This window comes from Mastomys coucha, unplaced genomic scaffold (assembly GCF_008632895.1).
Source record: "Mastomys coucha isolate ucsf_1 unplaced genomic scaffold, UCSF_Mcou_1 pScaffold14, whole genome shotgun sequence".
NCBI classification, from domain to species: domain Eukaryota; kingdom Metazoa; phylum Chordata; class Mammalia; order Rodentia; family Muridae; genus Mastomys; species Mastomys coucha.
This window is the reverse complement of record NW_022196896.1, coordinates 96,912,103-96,917,707: the sequence shown is the minus strand read 5'-3', so window position 1 is coordinate 96,917,707 and position 5,605 is coordinate 96,912,103. Positions and strand designations below refer to the sequence as shown.

The following is a 5,605-nucleotide window of genomic DNA, read 5'->3' as shown; positions in this document are numbered from 1 at the left end:
ACATACATATATATTTCACTGTCATTACAGTGAGTTTTAGACTCCCCAACAGCTTGGCTTTCATTCTGCTCTGTAAGTCTCCTTTGCTCATGTTCTCTGCCTCCCTCTGAAATCGATGGACCGCATGAGCCACAAAAGATTAGGGATGGGAAATTAAATCTATGAACAAGCAGAACTAATGAAATGCTTCACGAGAAAGCAAAAGTTAGATAAGAATTACTGTTAGCTAGATGAGCCTGCTCTTGTGAGGTAAGAGAGAGAGTTGAGTGTAGGAGATAGATGGAAATATCAAGTTTTTTACCTTAATGACAGAACCATAAGTCTTCCATAGTATTTATAGCTTTTTACAATTCTATATACAGGCTTTATATATATATATATCTCAAAGACATCTTATCCTTGCAATTTACACATTGCATATCTCATATTTCCATAGCCATCTAAACTGAAGTTATATCTAAGATATGGTCTCACATATTTTTTATTATTCTCTTGTGAAATTCAAGAAATTCACACAAGAAATACATCTTGGCCATTGACTTCAAAACTAATCTTGTGAGTTGGCTGAGCAGGTGACCATCCTGATATCATTTACATAAATTTCAAAAGGGCCTCTTGCTACACCACGTCTCTCAATTGTTTACTGATGCTTTAACAGGCTTCTCTCGTCTTCCATTCCACAGTTGAACCTGATAGTGCATAGAAGGCCCATGTACAAGTTTAGCAGTGAAAGTAACATCCAAAGAAGAGAACTGTAAGCTGTAGGGATACACATGCAGACTCGGGAAAAATGCAGTGCACTTTGGTACTAGAGGAAGGCAGAGGAGAGAGAATCCCACTGATCAGTGAACTGACCATGGAAAAAGTAGCTGATGTGACAAGACACGGAATTTTTGCACACCACAGAAATGACCCATTTTTTTCCCCTTTCTTTTGATTAGTTTCAAGACCCTGGCTTTGATCCAGGCACATGGGTAATGATTTGAATAGATTTCATTATCAGCAAAATGGGGTAGTTACACATTCCAAGCATTGTTAGCAATTCTGCTAACCCCCTGACAAATGGAAAGCGGACACTGACCACTTTATTTATTCTTTATCTGCTGGTATATTCTTATTGTAAAGCTCAAACACAAGGTCTATGTCCCAGAAAGCCTTCCCACGAGCCTAGGCCAGTGCATGGCCATGGGGTATGTCTGCATCTAGAACATGGTGCTTCCCTCTCTACAGCTGCAACCTTGCGTGCTCCTTGGCAGTGGGAAGACACTCTGCCACTCAGTGTCGATTTTCCTACTGAAAAGCTGCTAAGGGACAAAGGAATAACTTTTTAATTAATATGACAAATAGAAAAAGACCGAATTGCAGCATTTGTCTCGGCTGTATTTTAACACAAAGTCCCAGGGAATGTATGTAACAATTTTATTAATATAGTGCAATTTGTAAAGAAGTATGTCAGGTTTTCTGGATTAAGGGGTAGTCTATATTTTTTTTTTTCTCAGCAGCACCCGTTTCTAATATTTGGATTACGGAATTACAAGGTAGAATGGACTTTTGAGTGATGGCTGAAAACATATAGCAAACAATGACCTCTGAAAGGGACACCAGCTCCAAAATGTAGGTGGTTGAAGGGAACTAGAAGCTAACTAACCCGCATGCATGGTTTCCTGTCCCTTGAGATGTTGGCTACTGGAAGCTGGAGATAGGCCTTTCAGCAAGATTAAAGAGATGCTATTAATTGCTATTGATCATGGGTCAACAAATTAAATTGCACCTGCAACTGCCTCTCCAGAAGGTCTAAATGAGAAATGCCATTAATGGGTCTGACCTGATGTTGTGATTAATTTAATAGGAAGTGAAACAACAATGAAAAACACATGTGTATGTGGTGTGTGTGTGTGTGTGTGCTCACATGCATGCATACTCTGTGTACATGTAGAAAGTTAGGTATCTTGGAGACTTCATATTCTTGGGATATAACTACCCTTTTACCTCTATGTTTTCCATAGAAAAACAAACCCAGATGGCCACAATGGGTATTCAAATAATTCTCTTATCAGTCTGTTTGTCTATTTATTTAAAGGGGTTTGCTTTAAGATAAGGGATAGAAGCTCATGGGCATTTTTGTTTCACAGTATGTAGATATGTTGTAATAAGAGATTAACATTTACAAAAAACAAATTAAAGAATTGTTTTCTTCTTACTTTTCAAATATAGACTTTATTTTCAAAGAATACTATATATAAAAGTCCATCTGATCAGTAGTGAAGTTTGGGTATTCATGTTGCAATTGCTCAAGTCAAGATGAAAGCAGGTTGACAAATAGGTGTGGTGCCTGGGAGACAGATACATTCGTACTCAACCCTGAAGTTCTAATATGTTACTAGCAACTTTAGCATAGTGTCCTAACATGAGATCAGGTACCACTCCAAGTAAACTATAGGTGTCACATGTTGTTGTCATTGGTAACAACATCCTTCTAATCTCATGAACCAGCAATGTGACTACTTTCATTGTAGACATCCCATTTGATCCTCAATGAAGTACTGTCATCCCCAACTGATGTGTTTGAGTCTCACTTATACTAGATTGGATTCTTGTTATTTCTTTCCCCGTATTCTGTAATTGTCTACCATTAGTGTCCCTACCTCTCTGGTCTCCAATTTATTCTTCACTCTGCTATCACAATTGTTCATAAGATATGGATATAACCATGTCACCTTCTTTCTCTTATTATTATAATAAATCCACAAAGCCAATAAAAGGTAAGTTCAGTTTTCTTAGTATGATTTCCCAGGTCTTGATGCATTTTTTAGAATATGACTATGTCTGTAGCCTCATACTTGAATATCTGACTGGTTGTCACTCTCAAAATATACCATTCATTTTTCCCTAAATATATACATAATTCATACCTAAGATACAATATTGAAATCCAGTATCACTTAATCCATCTTTTTTTCCCTAATTCCTCCAGGCTTAATAATGGCAGCTGATCTCCAATAAGACTGTCTAGGTTTTAATTTAAACTACTTTGTGGTATTCTGTTCAGTGCTTTCAACTCTGTGCTGTGAAGAGAGTTCTGCTCAGACATGTAAGTCCAGGCAAACCAAATGTTCTCTGGCTTCTGTGTTAGAGTCTGCAAAGTTGCAATTCAGTCAATAATGTCATTATAGCTGTGAGGATGACAGAAGTCGCTGTCTTCTATATGGCATCCAATACAGAGTCTGACACACCAAGAAACTTGTAATGGCAGCTGAATTTTATGTTCTAGTTCCTCCCACTCTTGTTGCTGTATGTGTTCATTTACTTGGAGTAAACTATGTCTTTTGTTGGAAAACTTTTCAGCTTAAAATTAATGGTAATAGGGTCGCTTTTTGAAAGAGAGTCTACCCAAAGCCCATTTGTGCCAGTATGGGAGATATTTAGCATTTGAAATGGAAAGAATAAGGAAAAAAAATCAAAACAAATATCATGACATAGCCACCGCTGAAAACATTTGTAATAGAAAATAAATCAAACCCTTAAAATTCAGCGGTAGAAATTCAAAGGGGTTCATTGGGTGAAGAGGAGGGGAGTGGTGAGTGTATGCATGTGTGTGTGTGTGTGTGTGTGTGTGTGCGCACACACTGTATATCAGACCGTGTATAGGCTGTGCCTATAAGTCGTTTCAGGTGTTTTCCTTATTGTCCCCTGTTTATTGCATCTGTTTGCCATCAGGTTAGACTAGTCAGCCCACAAACCCCAGAGAGTCTTCTGTCTCTCTTCCCATCCACAAGGCTGCCATGCCCAGGTTCTTATTTAGGTGATGGGGATCTGAGCTCAGGTCTCCTGCGTATGTAGTAAACACTTTACCCACTGAGCTGTCTCCCTGTTCCCCAATTCAATTTACTTACCTTTTATAAATAGTCTGCCTTCTTGATGCATAACATTTGATCATGAAGACTCAGGTGTTTATACCAGACAGGATGTTTTGGGTGTCAATCTGATGCATATAAAAAATTCGGTCAGCAAGCACAAGTGACTTTGACAACTCAGAGATGCCATTTTGCCTTTCAAAATCATGAAGATACTTTTTAAAAGAAGAGTACTATTCTCAACTCACAACTTCAAATGGCATCAGCAAATCAGATCTGTGCCTTGGTTCACACTTCTCTGCTTCTGAAGTGTCTGCTGTATGAAACTTTGAGAACATAGGGAATAGAAAGTTCAATGTATGGGGAATTGAAATGCAAGAAAGTCTAATTTTGTTTTATGAAAACATTGGTGGGGTACAGGTGTGTCTCTCTGTGCTTAGGGACACCATGCTGATATTTTCAGAGTGGGTATTTTGTCCCATTCTCTACTACTGTAGGCAGTGATGGTAGTTGTGATAATATAATGTTGTTCACATAACTTTCAATTAGGCAGTGTGTTTGTCTCAAGGAACGTGGCAATAACATTTCATTCTGACTCCTGAGGAGAGCTTGTGTACAAAGAAGATAAAGGTATGTGCTCTGGGTACTAGTTACCAGCAATGGTGCTTCCTCTCGATCTGACTCTTCATTGCTTCTTGAAGTCAATTGGTGAAGTTTAACATGGGTATTGAAAGAATAATGTTCTCAGTAAAAAATTTCAAATAACAACAGACTCAAGAGTCTCATCAGAGATTTTTAGCTGTGGTTGGCAAGGTTCAAATCTATACTTTAGATTTAAAAAGCACATCAACCAAATATAAAAACATTTTGGATTATAAAAACACACTTTCTTCTCATATATATTTTTAAAAATCTTTTGAATATGGACTGCATATTGGATAGTCCTAAGGTTACTAATTGTGCTGCGTTTGATAATATAATGATACAGATTTGTAAGAAAATACAACATTTAAAAAAGATGATTATGTTAGTTCAGAGATTAATGGATATATGGTTGATATCATGGATAGAAATTAGTAGGTTAGCTATTCTGCAAATCTTAGTAACTACTGGATTGGGACAACGAGGAAGTAGAGGACCCTCTTGCTGCTTTATTGATCATTTGAAAGGTTTTATAATCAATTTCTGCATAGCCACTTTCCATATCATGATGTCAGGCGAAGCATTAGTCTCTCTTTGCATTTTGGTGTTCTCTGTAGTAAAACCCAGGCAAGATTCCTTCTTCATAGGTATGTTTTGAGGACTGACCATGAGGCTGTGGTCTCCGAGGCCAACATTGTGATTGGCATTCCTGAACACTCAAACACTGTAGAGCTGAGTAAGTGTGGAGAAAGAGAAGGTGTTGTCCCTAGCATTTAAAATACCCTCACTTGCAGTTTATTTGAGCCTCATTTTATGACACACCCCAAATCAGCCTAATATTTTGAAAAATAAAAAATCCACCAGGCCAATACTAAAGTCAAAACTTAATTCTAATTGGTTACAGCTGTAAGGACACATGTGTTGTCAGATGACCGATGCCACCATTGACTAAGGAGTAGAGAAAGGAGAAACCTGGGAAGGAACATATACCACAAACAATGTTCACTGGTTAACACACTTTATATTTAACAAAATAATTTTTAATAATATATTCTTTTACACATCAAATATTGTTGCTAGAATCCCTTTTTTACAGTTTAGTATTTAGT

The 5,605-nt window shown here is 37.4% G+C and overlaps 1 protein-coding gene across 2 annotated transcripts in view; it reads right to left on the bottom strand.

Annotated features, from left to right (window-relative positions):
* Nucleotides 1-5,497: 5,497 nt before the first annotated feature.
* Nucleotides 5,498-5,605, bottom strand: part of Vwc2l (von Willebrand factor C domain containing 2 like) — a 168,292-nt gene continuing 168,184 nt past the window's right edge. For both annotated transcript variants that reach the window (XM_031367848.1, XM_031367849.1), the window contains one exon: nt 5,498-5,605. This exon is cut by the window's right edge and continues 3,239 nt beyond it. The gene's annotated coding sequence lies outside the window, so the exon portion shown is untranslated.